Raw genomic sequence first — 19,414 nt, forward strand, 5'->3', positions numbered from 1 at the left:
GTCGAACTTGCAGGAGTGGCAGGTATTGCAACAGTAGAGAAGATATTGGATAGCGTAGGGGTTAAAACTACTGTTCCCACTGCAGTGAAATGTAAATGTAAATGTAGAGTATTTATATAGTGTACTTCTACCCGGAGGCCTCGTAGCGCTGTATTCATACCGCTGTGGAACCCATCCTGGCTTTCCTGTGAAATGTCCACTCCTGGGCACCCCAAAGTTGAAGCCAGGTATCCACAGCGCTGCTGGGGCCGTTGTGGAGATTAAGCAAGCTATTGCCCAGAGTCACAGAGTGTGACCCATGATTAGACTAGACCCGAGGTGAGAATTATCAGGTCCGGGGAAATTGTGTTTAAGAGCCGCTGAGGCGGGAATGGAACCCTGGTCCCGGGCCAGACCTCTGCATCAGGGTCTGCCGCTCTAACCATTGAGGCACGCTTCTTCCAGTGAGTGGAACAGTAGGAAAAATATTGGATAGCGTAACTGTAAAAATTACTATTCCCTCTCCAATGAGTGCAACAGTAGGGTAAGTGTTGGAGGGGTAGGGGTTAAAATTACTATTCCCACTCCAGTGACTGCAACAGTAGGGTAAATATTGGATAGCGTAACTATAAAAATTACTATTCCCACTCTAATGAGTGCAACAGTAGGGAAAGTGTTGGATAGCGCAGAGGTTAAAATGACTATTCCCACTCCAGTGAGTGCAACAGTAGGGAAATTGTTGGATAGCGTAGGCGTTAAAATTACTATTCCCACTCCAGTGAGTGCAACAGTAGGGTAAATATTGGATAGCGTAATTGTAAAAATTACAATTCCCACTCCAGTGAGTGCAACAGTAGGGAAATTGTTGGATAGCGTAGGCGTTAAAATTACTATTCCCACTCCAGTGAGTGCAACAGTAGGGTAAATATTGGATAGCGTAGTTGTAAAAATGACAATTCCCACTCCAGTGAGTGCAACAGTAGGGAAATTGTTGGATAGCGTAGGCGTTAAAATTACTATTCCCACTCCAGAGAGTGCAACAGTAGGGAAAGTGTTGGATAGCGTAGGGGTTAAAATTACTATTCCCACTCCAGTAAGTGAAAAAGTAGGAAAAGTGTTGGATGGCATATGTGTTAAAATTACTATTCCCACTCCAGTGAGTGCAACAGTAGGGAAAGATTTGGATGGCATATGTGTTAAAATTACTATTCTCACTCCAGCAAATGCAACAGTAAGGAAAGTGTTGGATAGCGTAGGGGTTAAGATGACTATTCCCACTACAGTAAGTGAAATAGTAGGGAAAGTATTGGATAGCGTATGTTTTAAAATTACTATTCCCACTCCAGCAAGTGCAACAGTAGGGAAAGTGTTGGATAGCATAGGGGTTAAAATTACTATTCCCACTCCAGTGAGTGCAGCAGTAGGGAAAGTGTTGCATAGCGTAGAGGTTAAAATTACTATTCTCACTCCTTAGAGTGCAACAGTAGGGAAAGTGTTCGGATAGCATAGGGGTTAAAATTACAATTCCCACTCCAGTGAGTGCAACAGTAGGGAAATTGTTGGATAGCGTAGGCGTTAAAATTACTATTCCCACTCCAGTGAGTGCAACAGTAGGGTAAATATTGGATAGCGTAATTGTAAAAATGACAATTCCCACTCCAGTGAGTGCAACAGTAGGGAAATTGTTGGATAGCGTAGGCGTTAAAATTACTATTCCCACTCCAGAGAGTGCAACAGTAGGGAAAGTGTTGGATAGCGTAGGGGTTAAAATTACTATTCCCACTCCAGTAAGTGAAAAAGTAGGAAAAGTGTTGGATGGCATATGTGTTAAAATTACTATTCCCACTCCAGTGAGTGCAACAGTAGGGAAAGATTTGGATGGCATATGTGTTAAAATTACTATTCTCACTCCAGCAAATGCAACAGTAAGGAAAGTGTTGGATAGCGTAGGGGTTAAGATGACTATTCCCACTACAGTAAGTGAAATAGTAGGGAAAGTATTGGATAGCGTATGTTTTAAAATTACTATTCCCACTCCAGCAAGTGCAACAGTAGGGAAAGTGTTGGATAGCATAGGGGTTAAAATTACTATTCCCACTCCAGTGAGTGCAGCAGTAGGGAAAGTGTTGCATAGCGTAGAGGTTAAAATTACTATTCTCACTCCTTAGAGTGCAACAGTAGGGAAAGTATTCGGATAGCATAGGGGTTAAAATTACTATTCCCACTCCAGTGAGTGCAACAGTAGGGAAAGTGTTGAATAGCGTAGGGGTTAAAATACTATTACCACTCCAGAGAGTGCAACAGTAGGGAAAATGTTGGATAGCGTAGAAATTAATATTACTATTCCCACTCCCATAAATGCAACAGTAGAGAAAGTGTGGGATAGCATAGGGGTAAAAATTACTACACCCACTCCAGTGTAACAGTAGGGAAAGTGGTGGATAGCATAGGTGTTCATTTTAGGCACTTATAATTTAAATATTTTAATAGAAATAACATTTGAAAAAGTTCATTAAAAGAATTATTAATAAATATCAATACAAATAAATACATGTTTACGTAATTAACATTAAATTACATTTCACCCTATTCCCCTCTAAATACACTACACACTATACATAAATTATAAATTAATTAAAAATAATGAACAATTAGTAATTAATTAATAATAATTTCACATTAATTATTTAAAAATAATAATGACTTATTTATAATATATTACTTCCAAATATATTCCCCTATAAACCAACAACACACTACACATAAAAAATAACACAATTATTTTGTATCAATTAATAAAACAATATTACCAATTAATAATTATTTAACAATTATTAATTAATAAATATTAATTAATTAAAATAAATAATTAATTATAATACATTAGTTCCCACCCTATTCCCCTATAAACACACAACACGCTACACATACAAAATTAACAAAATAATATAATTAACGATTAATCAATTAATAAAAATGAATTACCAATTATTAATTAATACACAATAATGCAATTATCAATAACCATAAATAAAACTAATAACACATTATGTATTATTAATATACGTATTAATTAATAAAGTCATAAAAGCGAATGGCCAATTATTAATTACCAATACATTAATAATAAATACAAATTAAATAAAAATATTAATTAAATAATTAAAGTACTTCCCACCCTATTACCCTACAAAGCCATAAAACGCAACAGACCTAAAACACAATTTCTCATTAAAATTAATTTATATTTAATAAAAATGTCTATTTAATATAATTTAATTACTTCCCACCCTATTCCCCTATAAACCCACAACCCGCTCTAATACTAAAATGCAAATGTTTATTAAAATTAATTTATATTTAATAAAAATTAATATTTAACTTAATATAATTACATTTCTTCTCACCCTCTTCCCCTATAAACCCACAACCCGGTCTAATACTAAAACACAACATTTTATTAAAATTAATTTATATTTAATGAAAATGATTTTTTAATTTAATATAATTAAATTACTTCTCACCCTATTCCCCTGTAAACCCACAACCCGCTCTAATACTAAAATGCAAAATCTGCCTAAAAATATTTTAATATTTTCTAAACATTTCATACATATATTTAAAAATAAATAAAATACATTACAAAAAATATTAAACGCATACATATAAAATACATACTTAAATACATAACACTAATATAAATATTGATATTATTTACAACTATATTTTTGCTAACGATATTACTTACATCAATATTAAATAAAACAAAATTACTTACCTTAAGGTCGATATTCTGGTCACCGATATTCTTGCTGTCGATATTCTGTACCTACGATATAAAAAACTTGATATTAAGGTAGGTTGATATTACAACATCGATATATTGACTGTGCACCACTTTTTTTGGGCCAGGTGTGGGGTATTACGTACCAAGTGGTGTCAGAGAGATTATAACCTTCTCTACAAGGGTCATCTGCTTTACAATGAATTTCAATACGAGGAGAGACTCTAAAAAGCAGCGGCGGGCATGGAGTGAGAGGAGATAATGCAGATTGTCACTAACGTTATGGAACAGCACACAACTTTAGAGGCTATGTAGATACAAGGGAGACACCTAAAATGGGCTCTCCACCTCACATGAATCCAGTACATGAAAGCGCCTTTACACACAGACCAAGCTTCCTTATTTATTATTATTGATTTTTTTTGGGAGATTTGTAAAGCGCACAAATACCCTGGGGTGTCTCGGTGCTACGGACCGCAGTAGGTAACCCTGTTGGAGATCTTATTGATTGAAGAGTCAGGTTTTTATCAGCCTTCTAAAAGTAAGCGAAGACTGACAGGATCTGACCTCCAGCGGGATAGTATTCCAGAGTTTACCCGTGGAGACCACAAATCTTCTGTCGCCCCAAGAAGCTGTTTTAGTGTGTGGCACATTTAGCTGAAGTGTATGTGAATCTTTGGGGGATATATTAGAAATTCGGATCTGTTTTGTGAGATGCTTTAAAGGCTATGCAAATTGTCTTGAACTTTATCCGATTCTTTACTGACACCAGTTATAATTCTTGACAATGTGGGAAATGGACTTGAATTTAGGGGTTCCTGATAAAATTCTAGCAGCTGCATTCTGAACTGTTTGAAGTTTTTGAATGACCTTCTTTTGCACATTCGCAAACAGTCCATTGCAGTAATCTATGGGAGACATAACTAAGGTGCTGACTAGAGCGTTCAGAGGAAGAAATGGCAGAAGTTTTTTAATCATGCGTAATTTGTGAAACGATGCTGAGGCTACCGAATTAGCATGTGGAAGAAAAGTCAGTCTATCATCAAATGTAACACCCAGATTCCTAACCTTGGTTACTGGAGTTGGTGGGTGCCCATGGAGGGGGGCCACCAGGTTTGAGACCAGCAGGGGAGTAGTTTACCGAAGAGCATGACCTCTGTTTTTTCAGAGTTTAATTTGAGGCAGTTGCTGGCCATCCAGCTACAGATGGCGAGAATGCCTTCCTGAAAGTTAGCTGCAACCCTTTCTCCGTTGTTGTTCATAGCCAGCACCAATTGAGTATCGTCGGCGTAGGAAGTAAGGCCCATCCCATGAGCTTTGATGACTTTGGCTAGGTCCGACACATAGATATTAAAAAGAGTCGGACTCAGGGATGAGCCTTGAGGGACCCCACATGGTAGGGCCAATTGGGCAGAGTGGAAATTGCCTAAGTTTACCGACTGAGTGCGATTGGTGAGAAAGGATTGCAGCAGTTCTCTGGCCTTGTGTTGGATGCCCATACAAGTGACACGATCGATCAAGATAGTATGATCGACCATGTCAAAGGCCGCTGAGAGGTCCAGCAGGATGAGTATTGCTGTTCCTCCCTGGTCCAGGATAATTCTAATGTCTTCCGACGCCTTAATTAAAGCGGTCTCTGTTCCATGGCCTTTGCGGAACCCAAATTGAGTGTCATCTAAGAGATGATGGTCTTCTATATACTTGGAAAGTTGAATATTCATGAGTTGCTCTACACTTTTAGCTGTGAAAGGTAGGCTAGTTATAGGCCTATAGTTTTTGGTAACAACTGGGTCCAGGTTGGGTTTTTTAATAGAGGTTTTAAGATTGTCTTCTTCCAGGTGGTGGATAGGTTCCAGAGGAGAACATTACATAAAAAATGTTGAATAAAACAGCAGCCACCTGCTCAGCAACTGGTGTGAGTGCGTCCTGTGGTCAAGGGTCATTTGCTGACCCTGACTTTATAGAGGACATTGTATTAAGAATTTATTTCTTCTGCTGTTATGTTTTCAAATTGCTTCAAACAATGTTCTGGGGTACTGTTGATCAGAGGTTGATCGGCCAACTTGGTGTGAGATGCAAATTCCAAATAGATGTTGTTAACTTTATTATAGAAGTAATCCGCTAAGGAGTTACATAGTGACTGGGAGGGTGTTGTAGCAGCGGTAGGTGTGTGACCTGACAGCTTAGAGACTACTTGATAGAGCTTTTTATTGGAGTGTTTTGCCGATTCTATTTGGGATACATAGTATTCACTTTTTTCCTGTGCAATAATGCGTTTATATATGGCAAGCTCATCTTTGTAGAGGAATTTTTCTTCGCTGGTGTAGGATTTGCGCCATTGCCTTTCCCGATTTCTGCATACTTTCTTTTGTTCCCTTGGGGTTTCAGTGAACCATGGGGCTGACGGGGAGGTTCTATTTTTGGAGAGGGTTTTGCTCGGTGCCAGCAGATTGAAGGCCTTCTGCAGCCAGTTGGTGTAATTGGCCACGGCAGTATTAGAGTCTGGCGAGGCATCTGGTCGAGGGGAGGACAACTGGGTATTGAGGAGATGATTGTCTACCTTTATTCAAGCTTTAACTACATCTGGCCTATTTATGCTGGCGTTTAGGAAAGGCTTACTGTGGGTAGAAATGTCAAATATGAATGCGTGATGGTCGGTCCACACTAGAGGGAGTATATTTTTTACAAGGATATTTTGGTTATTTGTGAAAAGGCCATCCAGCGTGTGACCCGCTGTGTGGGTGACTTTATGAACTCGCTGTGACAGCCCTGCTGCTTCTAGGTCCGCAAGTAGTGACGAGGTGTCCTTATCTAGGTGGTTTTCTAAATGAAAGTTGAAGTCGCCTAGAATACAGAAGGTATCTTCGGCTACTGTGGATTCTAGGAGGTTACCTAGGCCGGACAGAAACTCTGTTCTCGATCCTGGGGGGCGGTATAGTAGTATCCCCTTAAATGTTTGGGATGGAGTGAGCAGGATCGTGAAGTATAGTGCGTCGCAAATGGAAGAGGGGATAGGATCTATTTTAGTAGTTAGCTGGCTGCGAAAAATTATTGCCAGCCTGCCTCCTTTATTGTCCAGTCTATCTTGGTTTTAAGGCAGAATAGCTCTCGGGCGTAGCCACTACGAGGTCTGGTCCAGATGCAGGGTCTGTCCAAGTCTCTGTTATAAAAAGGACATCGAGTTTATGATCAGTGAGTAGCTCTGCTATCTCATCCTTATGTTTGCCTAAGGAGCGGGCATTGATGGTGGGAAGGCACTTATAAATATGCTCAATACATCTAGAAAAATGATGTAAAAATAACCCTTGACACAACCCTTAAAGAGGTGGGCAATTCACAGGCGTGTGCGCACAACACCACTAGACATAACATCTAATCCCAGCTTCACCACTTTACCTAAATATGCTGGAAATAGACACCAAATGTTCCTTCTCGACAGTGCCACTATACAGGTCATTATCCAGGGATTGTAATCCCTCTGCCTCTCCATCACAATCTCCAACACCCCAAGTGTGGTTTACTGCACTACGAAACTGGACAACCAGGAGACTCTGTGTTTATTCCTGACCTACAATGTGTGAAATAGTGAGCTTCAGGAATCACTAACTAAATGTATGCCTTTCCCCCATTTATGTCCAAGATCAGGGGTATATACAACCATTCTAAAGTTGTAAGTAATACTGTGTTTTTTAAAATGGCCCCAGACTGTGGTGATGCGTCTTTAACTAAAGATTCCTTCCAGCGGCTCCTGGAATGTTGTTGTTGATGCGTTGCCAGGTTGTTACCGGCAGTTACATTCCTGGTGCAGTTGGGTGAGTGGTGAATAAATCTTACTCTTAGCCTACCGATGACACGAGAGTTTGATTACCACATAGACATTGCCTCTGGGTGGTACACATTGCTTTTGGGATGAACAAGATGATATCTTAAATGTGTTTATTGAATGGTTGAATGCCAGATCAGTAGATATACAATTCTGTGTGTCCAGTAGCCAGTCATCTATCACATTTTTGGATGTAGCAGTCTTTGGCCACAATGGCAGATTATGAACTACCATCAACGAGCCTTCTCTGGCGCTGCACAAAATATTTGGAACTCTCTCCCACCGGAAATTCATAGAATCTCCTCCAAGGATGCTTTCAAGTTGGAAGCAAAAAGATTCCTCATGAAGAAAGTTCTTACCTTATCACGACGGACCCTAATCGCTCTGTAAATACTACAGCATTGGTTGATAATTCTGTTTGTTACAATTGTATTTGCCCCGCTTACATCATTATGTATCATCACTCCCTTGATGTCATTTTATCTTTGATGAGCCCACTCTACGTTAACCCTGAATTAGATAGGATCTGTTATGTTTGCTCTATGTGATTTTATGCTTATTAGTTTCACCATTTTAGTCTTGTTGTGATCTGTTTCCTTCCTCTCCCTCTAACTGTAAAGCGCTCTGATATCCTTCGGGATCAAGTTCGCGCTATATAAAACTTTATAACTAAAGAAATAAATTGTTTACCAAATCAAGGGTTAGGAACAATGCCCTGCATTATACAAGCCATCATCCACACAGTTTACATGACAATTTGCCTTCGGGCCAATTTCTCCGAATAAGACGGAATTGCTCAGGTAAAAGTGATTATTTTATGAATGCAGAAATTCTTGTGCACAAATTAAAGGAACGCGGATACCCAAACAAGTTGCTGAAAATACGATGAAACGTGCTTGGTGGACTCCAAGAGAGACCATTCTGGAAAATAGACCAGCAAATGACAAGTTAGAACGCATGGTATGCATCTCCACATTTTGTTCAAAGACTACCTGTAGGAAAGTGGGTTTCTGTTATAGTAACCCCCCAATTTTTGACAGACCACTGATTCAATTTGACTTGATGTGCCCTGGTACCCTGTCATTCACCTCCTCTGCATCCCTGGACAGGCCTCACCTCCTCTGGACCCCTGGACAGGCCTCACCTCCTCTGAACCCCTGAACAGGCATCTCCTCCTCTGCACCACTGGACAGGCCTCACCTCCTCTGCACCCCTGGACAGGCCTTTCCTCCTCTGCTCCTCTGGACAGGCCTCTCCTCCTCTGCCCCTCCTCTGGACAGGCCTCTCATTCTCTGCCCCCCTGGACAGGCCTCTCCTCCTCTGCTCCTCTGGACAGGCCTCACCTCCTCTGCCCCCTGGACAAGCCTCTCTTCCTCTGTATCCCTGGGCAGGCCTCACCTCCTCTGCACCCCTGGACAGGCCTCTCCTCCTCTGCACCCCTGGACAGGCCTCTCCTCCCCTGCACTCCTGGGCAGGCCTTTCCTCCTCTGCCCCTCCTCTGGACAGGCCTCTCCTCCTCTGCCCCTCCTCTGGACAGGCCTCTCCTCCTATTCCCCTCCTCTGGACAGGCCTCTCCTCCTCTGCCCCTCCTCTGGACAGGCCTCTCCTCCTCTGCCCCTCCTCTGGACAGGCCTCACCTACTCTGCACCCGTGGACAGGCCTCTCCTCCTCTGCACCCCAGGACAGGCCTCCTCTCCTCTGCACCCCTAGACAGGCCTCTCCTCCTCTGCAACCCTGGACAGGCCTCTCCTCCTCTGCACTCCTGGACAGGCCTCTCCTCCTCTGCCCCTCCTCTGGACAGGCCTCACCTCCTCTGCACCCCTGGGCAGGCCTCTCCTCCTCTGCACCCCTGGGCAGGCCTCTCCTCCTCTGCCCCTGGACAGGCCTCTCCTCCTCTGCACCCCTGGACAGGCCTCTCCTCCTCTGCACACCTGGACAGGCCTCTACTCCTATGCCCCTCCTCTGGACAGGCCTCTCCTCCTCTGCACCCCTGGACAGGCCTCTCCTCCCCTGCACTCCTGGGCAGGCCTTTCCTCCTCTGCCCCTCCTCTGGACAGGCCTCTCCTCCTCTGCCCCTCCTCTGGACAGGCCTCTCCTCCTCTGCACTCCTGGACAGGCCTCTCCTCCTATTCCCCTCCTCTGGACAGGCCTCTCCTCCTCTGCCCCTCCTCTGGACAGGCCTCTCCTCCTCTGCCCCTCCTCTGGACAGGCCTCACCTACTCTGCACCCGTGGACAGGCCTCTTCTCCTTTGCCCCTGGACAGGCCTCTCCTCCTCTGCACCCCAGGACAGGCCTCCTCTCCTCTGCACCCCTAGACAGGCCTCTCCTCCTCTGCAACCCTGGACAGGCCTCTCCTCCTCTGCCCCTCCTCTGGACAGGCCTCTCCTCCTCTGCCCCTCCTCTGGACAGGCCTCACCTCCTCTGCACCCCTGGACAGGCCTCTCCTCCTCTGCCCCTGGACAGGCCTCTCCTCCTCTGCACCCCTGGACAGGCCTCACCTCCTCTGCACCCCTGGACAGGCCTCTCCTCCTCTGCACACCTGGACAGGCCTCTACTCCTATGCCCCTCCTCTGGCATGCCTCTCCTCCTCTGCACTCCTGGACAGGCCTCTCCTCCTCTGCCCCTCCTCTGGACAGGCCTCTCCTCCTCTGCCCCTCCTCTGGACAGGCCTCACCTCCTCTGCACCCCTGGACAGGCCTCTCCTCCTCTGCACCCCTAGACAGGCCTCACCTCCTCTGCACCCTTGGACAGAGCTCACCTCCTCCGCACCCCCAGGCCTCACCTCTTCTCCCCCCCCCTGACAGGCCTCTCCTCCTCTGCCCCCCTGGACAGGCCTCACCTCCTCTGCACCCCTGGACAGGCCTCACCTCCTCTGCCCCTGGACAGGCCTCTCCTCCTCTGCCCCTCCTCTGGACAGGCATCACCTCCTCTGCCCCCCTGGACAGGCCTCTCCTCCTCTGCACCCCTGGACAGGCCTCACCTCTTCTGCCTCTCCCTTGGACAGGCCTCACCTCCTCTGCACCCCTGGACAGGCCTCTCCTCCTCTGCACCCCTGGGCAGGCCTCATCTCCTCTGCCTTCCTGGACAGGCCTCTCCTCCTCTGCATCCCCGGACAGGCCTCACCTCCTCTGCACCCCTGGACAGGCCTCACCTCCTCTGCACCCCTGGACAGACCTCTCCTCCTCTGCACCCCTGGACAGGCCTCTCCTCCTCTGCACCCCTGGACAGGCCTCACCTCTTCTGCCTCTCCCTTGGACAGGCCTCACCTCCTCTGCACCCCTGGACAGGCCTCTCCTCCTCTGCACCCCTGGACAGGCCTCACCTCTTCTGCCTCTCCCTTGGACAGGCCTCACCTCTTCTGCCTCTCCCTTGGACAGCCCTCACCTCCTCTGCTCCCCCTGGACAGGCATCTCCTCTGCCTTCCTGGACAGGCCTCACCTGCTCTGCTCCCCTGAACAGGCATCTCCCCCTCTGCACCCCTGGACAGGCCTCACCTCCTCTGCACCTCTGCACAGTCCTCTCCTCCTCTGACACCTGGACGGGCCTCACCTCCTCTGCACCCCTGGACAGGCCTCTCCTCCTCTGCACCCCTGGACAGGTCTCACCTCCTCTGCACCCCAGGACTGGCCTCACCTCCTCTGCACCCCTGGACAGGCCTCTCCTCCTCTGCACCCCTGGACAGGCCTCTCCTCCTCTGCACCCCTGGACAGGGCTCACCTCCTGTGCACCCCGGGACAGGCCTCTCCTCCTCTGCACCCCACTCAGGCTCATCACCATGAATGCCAGGGGGGAGAATCTGATCCATGGATTAATAAATTGCAGCCAAGTGAGTTGGCAGCTCTCCTACCTGAGCAGAAACCTGTCCAGGCTCTCTCCTCCTCCTGGGGGTCTGAGGGGGGTCTGTAGATGGAGGTAACTACAGGGCTCCTTCCTTCTCTGCTGCAGGCTGAACACACCAGGAGAGGCCGGAAGTGATGTCGGCACCGCTGCTTGTGCTGTCTCTGCCACCGCTGACCCGGAAAAGGAAACCCCTCTCCCTTTCAGCCAATGTGCAGTTCAGCATCAGCAGGCGAGGAGCGCCCTCTGGTGGCCGCTGACGGAACCACCGCCTCCAGTCTTTAAAGTGAATTGGAAATGACATCCTGAATTTCATTAAATACATGAAAATGTAAGAAAACTGCCGTAATTAAACTACTCAACGTTTTTCTGTTTTTCTATTTTTCCTGTTTCTGTGGGTAATTCTTTATATTTGATAGGACTGTGTATATTCAAACAACTTTCCAACGATTTGCCCCAAATTAAGTTTTGCATTTCTCTGCATTTTTTACCCACTCACTCCCATGTGGAAACAGAGACCATTATGAAAGGACTGACTTCATGTTCAGCTTTTCTGCACAATACAAAGCCCCTGAAAGAGAAAAGAAAAGGGACTCTATAAGAAAAGGGGCTCTTCATTCAAAGTGCATCACTCCTTTTGCTTGCTTGTTTCTATTTTCACTTGAGTTTCACAGTTCATTATTACATATTATTTGGGATGTCTGATATTTCTAGGATGGAAATATAGGGTGGGGGTGTAAAGGGGATGGATTTTCGTTTAGATTCTTCAGGGTTTCATTTTGTTCGTGTTACCAGGCACATGCTCCTGCGAGTTGAACAGGATCACTTTGATTCTAATGAGTAACAAATTGTTGTCAGACTGTGAGATGGGATATAGTATAAAGTCATGGACTGATAATAGTTTGAATACTAAAATTAAGAGGGGGACGTTATGTTGTTTGTTGAACATCACACCCCTGATATCCTGTTACTTCAAGAGACTCATTTACTAGGTACAACGTTTGTGTTCCTTGGTAGTACACATACACCTGTGTCAATCATGCAGGATTTACTCAGTGGTCCACAGGGGTCGCCATTCTTCATTCGCCTCTGTAGGTCCTTCCCATTTTCAGTACAGACAATTCATGTAGATGACATAGGTAAATATGTCAGTCTCTCCTGCGGGCTTTTCGATCATTCACCAGTCCAACTAGCCCTCTGACATCGACAGTGGGAGTTGAAAAGTATGTGGTGTTTGAATGCCTGGTGGTTATTAGATGATACTCTTGTCAAACTTCTTCTCAGCAGTTACAGTTTGGGAAGTATTCAAGGTAGTGCCTAGAGGATATACCATGTGATACCAAAGGGGATGATGGCCGGAGCCTTTGAGCCAATCAAACACTCACCCCCAGCCAACTGATCTGGGTTTAATCCATCGCCATTTTTTAGCCCACTCCACCACCCCAGTTCAGACATGGCCATATGCAAATCAGTCTGACCCTGTGCCTCAAGGGAACAGTCCAGCCCGAACTGCGAAGCCATGTCTTCCCTGGACCGGAAACAAACATCCTGGGACCGGTTTCGGATTCATATTCCTCATCAGCCAGGCTATCTTGAATCCAGCAGTAGAGGGAGCAAGGGACCCACGTCTGGGCATACCCTGCCAACTCCAAGCGAACAAAGAGATACCTGGTATCGCTTTGTTCGCCCCAGCCAGAGCATAGCAGCTTCCCTGCCCGCACTGGTCCGGACACGGAAACCTGTGTTTGCTCTCGCTTTGTGGGAGCAATTTTAAAGCTCCTGCAAAGCGAGAATAAACACTACGTCTGCTCCCAGCAGGCAGGAGCATTAGAAAATGCACCTAGCTGCTGTGAGCAAACTTTACAATTGCTTCCCTGCCCGCTGTGAAGTGGGCAGAGAAACATAAAAAAAATTGCTCTTGCATGCAGGGAGCAGCATTTTTAGCTTCTCCCTGCGAGCGGGAGCAATGCTGGTACATGCCGGAGGCGTGGAGCATCAGAGGCAGTGCCCTAATGTAACTATAACTCACACCCTGGCCATGCACTGCTAATTACCCCACATATAACATCACTCATGATAACTTCTATGCCATCATTGATGATATAATTTGCAGTAAAATTATTGATATGAAAACTGCATGGTGGGCGTGCAAGTTATAGTTACCCGAGGGCACGTGTTATAGTTTCTTGAGATAACTCTAACCATTACTGCTGAATTTCTATGGTTTTGTGTATAAATTGTGATCCGAACTATACCGTCCCTGTAACCTTTTTTTTTTTTTAGCTAATTTCTCAGGTTTTTTTCAAATTCTATTTCCTAACTAGAACGTCCCTGTACATTTTGTTTTTTTTCAGTGGATAAATATATAAATATATATATATATATAATATTTATAGTTAAGCACCTATAGAACTATGGAATTACTAGCCCCTAGACAATCTCATAAAATTCTCTTTTACAGGTAACTTGGCAAAGGTGTAAGAAGATCTTACTCAGTAATCACAGTGAAGAAGCTGCGTAGACAACCTTTGCTAGGACTTTATCACAGTAAGGTGTTCAGAAAATAGCCTCTCATACTATGAGGAAAAGTATAAAACGATGAGTTAGTCCGAGACCTAAGAGGAACAACATTCTGGATTATGACCTTTGCAGGAGCGTTTCAACAAAAATCAAATAACCATTACTTTATAACTGATGACCCTTTACCCTTACTTGATGCTCTTAGGTTTATGAGAAGCTCTTTGTACTGAGCTCCTCCATTCCACAATAGTTACTATACATAATTTTGCCGTCATGCATTGATTCTATCCTAGAATGTGGTTGAATGAGTCTCTGTAAATAAGAAACTCATCACATATATTTATACAATTAATCTAACCGGGACTCATTTACACAGCCAGCGGTGACCAAGATCCAGCTCGATGATAAACACCTCTGTTATATACAATTCATCTGACCGTGACTCATTTACACAGCCAGCGGTGACCAAGATCCAGCTCGATGATAAACACCTCTGCTATATACAATTCATCTAACCGCGACTCATTTACACAGCCAGTGGTGAGCAAAGATCAAGCTCAATTCTAAACACCTCTGTTGTATACAATCCATCTAACCGTGAATCAGTTACATAATCAGCGCTGGGTGAGTTAAGATCCAGCTTGATGATAAACACCTCTGTTATATACAATTCATCGAAGCGTGACTTGTTTACACAACTATTGGTGAGTCAAGAACCAGCTCGATGATAAACACCTCTGTTATATACAATTCATCTAACCGTGACTCATTTACAGAGCCAGCGGTGACTAAGATCCAGCTTGATGATAAACACCACTGTTATATACATTTCAACTAACCGTGACTTATATACATACCCAGCGGTGAGCCGAGATCCAGCTCTATGATAAACACCTCTGTTATATACAATTCATCTAGCCATGACTCATTTACAGAGCCAGCGGTGACCAAGATCCAGCTTGATGATAAACACCTCTGTTATATACAATTCATCTAACCATGACTCATTTACACAGCCAGCGGTGAGTCAAGAACCAGCTCGATGATAAACACCTCTGTTATATACAATTCATCTTACCGTGACTCATTTACATAGCCAGCGGTGAGTCAAGAACCAGCTCGATGATAAACACCTCTGTTATATACAATTCATCTGACCGTGACTCATTTACAGAGCCAGCGGTGAGTCAGGAACCAGCTCGATGATAAACACCTTTGTTATATACATTTCAACTAACTGTGACTTATATACATACCCAGCGGTGACCAAGATCCAGCTCGATGATAAACACCTCTGTTATATACAATTCATCTAACCGTGACTCATTTACACAGCCAGTGGTGAGCCAAGATCCAGCTCGATGATAAACACCTCTGTTATATACAATTCATCTAGCCATGACTCATTTACAGAGCCAGCGGTGACCAAGATCCAGCTCGATGATAAACACCTCTGTTATATACAATTCATCTGACCGTGACTCATTTACAGAGCCAGCGGTGACCAAGATCCAGCTCGATGATAAACACCTCTGTTATATACAATTCATCTGACCGTGACTCATTTACACACCCAGCGGTGACCAAGATCCAGCTTGATGATAAACATCTCTGTTATATACAATTCATCTAACCGTGACTCATTAACACACCCAGCGGTGAGTCAAGATCCAGCTCGATGATAAACACCTCTGTTATATACAATTCTTCTAACCATGACTCATTTGCACAGCCAGCGGTGAGTCAAGAACCAGCTCGATGATAAACACCTCTGTTATATACAATTCATCTGACCGTGACTCATTTACAGAGCCAGCGGTGAGTCAAGAACCAGCTCGATGATAAACACCTTTGTTATATACATTTCAACTAACCGTGACTTATATACATACCTAGCGGTGACCAAGATCCAGCTCGATGATAAACACCTCTGTTATATACAATTCATCTGACCATGACTCATTTACACAGCCAGCGGTGACCAAGATCCAGCTCGATGATAAACACCGCTGTTATATACAATTCATCTGACCGTGACTCATTTACACAGCCAGTGGTGAGCCAAGATCGAGCTCGATGATAAACACCTCTGTCATATACAATTCATCTGACCGTGACTCATTTACACAGCCAGCGGTGACCAAGATCCAGCTCGATGATAAACACCTCTGTTATATACAATTCATCTGACCGTGACTCATTTACACAGCCAGCGGTGACCAAGATCCAGCTCGATGATAAACACCTCTGTTATATACAATTCATCTAGCCATGACTCATTTACAGAGCCAGCGGTGAGTCAAGAACCAGCTCGATGATAAACACCTCTGTTATATACAATTCATCTGACCATGACTCATTTACACAGCCAGCGGTGACCAAGATCCAGCTCGATGATAAACACCTCTGTTATATACAATTCATCTGACCATGACTCATTTACACAGCCAGCGGTGACCAAGATCCAGCTCGATGATAAACACCTCTGTTATATACAATTCATCTGACCATGACTCATTTACACAGCCAGCGGTGACCAAGATCCAGCTCGATGATAAACACCTTTGTTATATACATTTCAACTAACCGTGACTCATTTACACAGCCAGCGGTGACCAAGATCCAGCTCGATGATAAACACCTCTGTTATATAGAATTCATCTGACCGTGACTCATTTACACAGCCAGTGGTGAGCCAAGATCCAGCTCAATGAGAGAAGGAAGCAGTCTGAGTAGGAATCTTCTGTTAATTTGTTTTTAGCATTATATGTTTCAGATGTGACATTTGTTTTAACCTAGAACTGCCTTTTATCTAAACTGCCTCTTAACTGATTACGTTTCGCGCATTGTTTGGATTGCTCTCCGGTCCACCGCAATCGGATTTCCGATTGATTGAGTGGAGAGAGCACGCCCATAGTCTTTCAGACCTGTGGGGCGCCACTCTAACGGTTAGCGCTCTAGTGGACAGCCCTCCCAGGTATAAAATCACTGCATTTCCTGCCGCGCGCAGTGGGCGTGCCACTGGCCCAACGAAGTCGCACCTAAGGCAAGCCCGTCTGCGCTCATCCGCGCCTGGACGCTGCCGGCTGCCAGGGGATGCTGCCGGTTTATCCCAGGCTGGTGTACCCTAAGGAGAGGTTGGTAGAATATGGGCTTGCCTCAGCTTGTGCAGGGGAGAGAATTAACCTGCAAGTAGTAGGTGCTGTCACCTTAGAGAAGTGCCCCGATTGTGGATGGACATAGCGGGAAGTCATGCATACTCCCCTTAGTTCACTATTATGTTCCATCCCCAGTCCTACTGGAAGGGTGCAGGACACTGGAAGTGAGAGACAGACCGGGATGGGCCTAGCATTACCATATAAGGGGTTGTATCTGAATGCGCGATCTATCCCAAAACACGTGGTGGAAATTTGGGACCTATTAGACGAGACCAGGCCAGACATCTGCCTTTTCACCGAAACCTGGCTGAATAATGAAGCAACGCCAGCTTTGGCAATGGCTTTTCCACAAGATTATGCTGTGGTCCATCTGGATAGATCAGGAAAACAGGGTGGAGGTTTGGCCATTCCCACTCGTCCCCCTTATCATATTAAGACTCTTGATACACTATCTTCCCCCAATATCGAGCTATTGATCTTCAGAGGGCATCCCCGCCAAGAGATTGAGTGGGGGGAGCTCTAGCATATCACCCCCGGTAGGTATCAGGAAGGAGTTTTGTTCAGCACTGCTAGAACGGCTGGCCCCTTATACGTTACAGACCAACAGGTTTCTATTGGTAGGGGACTTCAATCATCCTCTGGAGGTTCTCTCCAATACAGAATCTGTCCGTCTGGTGGCAGTGATGGAAACTCTTGAACTGACCCCTAGAGTCACTAGCCCTACACATGTGGCTGGACATGTGTTGGACAGGATTTTTACCAGCATCCCTGAGTTAGTTGCCGAACCCCCCCTAAAGTTAAGCTGGACTGATCACCTGGCACTACATTTTTCTTGGGTGTTGAAAAAACTTTCCGGCCCCCCACACACTCACAAGGAGTTGCGTAGATCCTGGAAAAAGGTAACTTCCGCTGCGTTTAGTCGGGTCTATATCCCTCCCATACTTGAAAGCTGTGACAATTGTGAGACTGCCTTAGAAAGGTTCGAGGCCTCTATAACGGATGGCCTCGACTCTATTGCACCTTTAAAAAGGGTAAATATTCAGGCAAGGGCAGCTCCTGCCCCCTGGTATTGAGATAGTCTTAAGAGAGGGTGTTAGAAAGAAAATGGAGGAAATCCAACTTGGAGCATGAGGAATCGCGCTACCGAGTGGCTCATAGAGCCTATCTAAACAGCTATAACATAGCTAGGCAATCCTACCTAGGCTCCCGCATTATGGAAGCTAGGAATTCCTCTCGGGAGCTCTTCTATCCTAAAGGAATTCACAAACCCGAGGTCTAACAACCCACTCCAGCCATCCACCCAAAAATTATGTGAGGATCTAAGGAGCTACTTTACTAAAAAAATGAACGTGATCTATTACGCCTTTGGGCCTGAAGAGGTAGCTCTTGAAAAGGTCCCTGTGCCTGAAAACCACTGTCCTTCGAGCCTAGAATATTTTCTCAACATCTCAGGGGAACAAGTAAGCCTGTTATTAATGCAGGTGAAATGCGGTTCCCGCTAGACCCGGTGCCGCCTGTTGTTATGTCTGAACTAACCCCAGTCTCATCTTATGTGCTTGCTCAAGTTTGTAACATCTCAATAGGCACAGCAATGGTGCCACGAAAAGGGAAATGCGCTCGTAATAAACCTTTGCTTAAAAAGGCATTAGCGGACCCTACGGATTTACAGATTTTAGATTGATTTCCTCGCTTCCCTGTTGTTAAAAAATTATGGAGACACTAGTCAACCGGCACCTTTCCTGCTACTTGGAACAGAATAACTTACTGGACATATCCCAGTCGGGCTTCCGTGCTTCTTATAGCACAGAGGCCGCTTGGTTGGAGGTTACTGACACTTTAAGAATGTCTCTGGACAAGGATATCCCTGTGATGTTAGTTCTGCTTGATCTGTAGGTGGCCTTTGCCACCATCTCACATCGCATCCTGTTGGACAGGCTTCGAGAGATTGGTGTCAGAGGCATGGCCCTTAAATGGATTCAGAACTATCTGTTTGATAGAACACAGAGTGTCCAGTTGGACTCTTTTGTGTCAAAAACCACTTTGGTAGATAAAGGAGTCCCACAAGACTCAATATTGAGCCCTACCTTGTTCAATATATGTGTGGCCCCCTTACCTGCCACCATTAGGAATTGTGGTTTTGAAACTATTTCCTATGCAGACGACACACAGGTGATAGTCCCCTTTGAGGCTAACCCTTCAGTAACCAAACTTAAATTTATAAACTGCACGATCAGCATAGCAAGCTGGATGAGGAAGAATTACCTCCAACTCAACTCCTCGAAAACAGAGATCTTACTGTTTGGCAAGGCGGAG

At 45.1% G+C, this 19,414-nt stretch overlaps 1 protein-coding gene and 1 long non-coding RNA gene across 2 annotated transcripts in view; both read right to left on the minus strand.

Annotated features, from left to right (window-relative positions):
- The window catches only part of LOC147737197 (uncharacterized), a 57,483-nt gene extending 45,924 nt beyond the window's left edge, over positions 1-11,559 (minus strand). The window contains exons 1-2 of the long non-coding RNA XR_015295550.1: positions 11,434-11,559; positions 3,758-3,808 (exon numbers count right to left, since the gene is read on the minus strand). This is a non-coding gene — a long non-coding RNA (uncharacterized LOC147737197). The remainder of the gene's footprint in view (positions 1-3,757; positions 3,809-11,433) is intronic.
- Positions 1-19,414, minus strand: part of LOC147737196 (uncharacterized) — an 82,853-nt gene that overhangs the window by 49,567 nt on the left and 13,872 nt on the right. The gene's annotated exons all lie outside the window — the stretch shown is intronic.

The sequence above is a fragment of the Lissotriton vulgaris genome, chromosome 1_1 (genome assembly GCF_964263255.1).
Source record: "Lissotriton vulgaris chromosome 1_1, aLisVul1.2, whole genome shotgun sequence".
NCBI classification, from domain to species: domain Eukaryota; kingdom Metazoa; phylum Chordata; class Amphibia; order Caudata; family Salamandridae; genus Lissotriton; species Lissotriton vulgaris.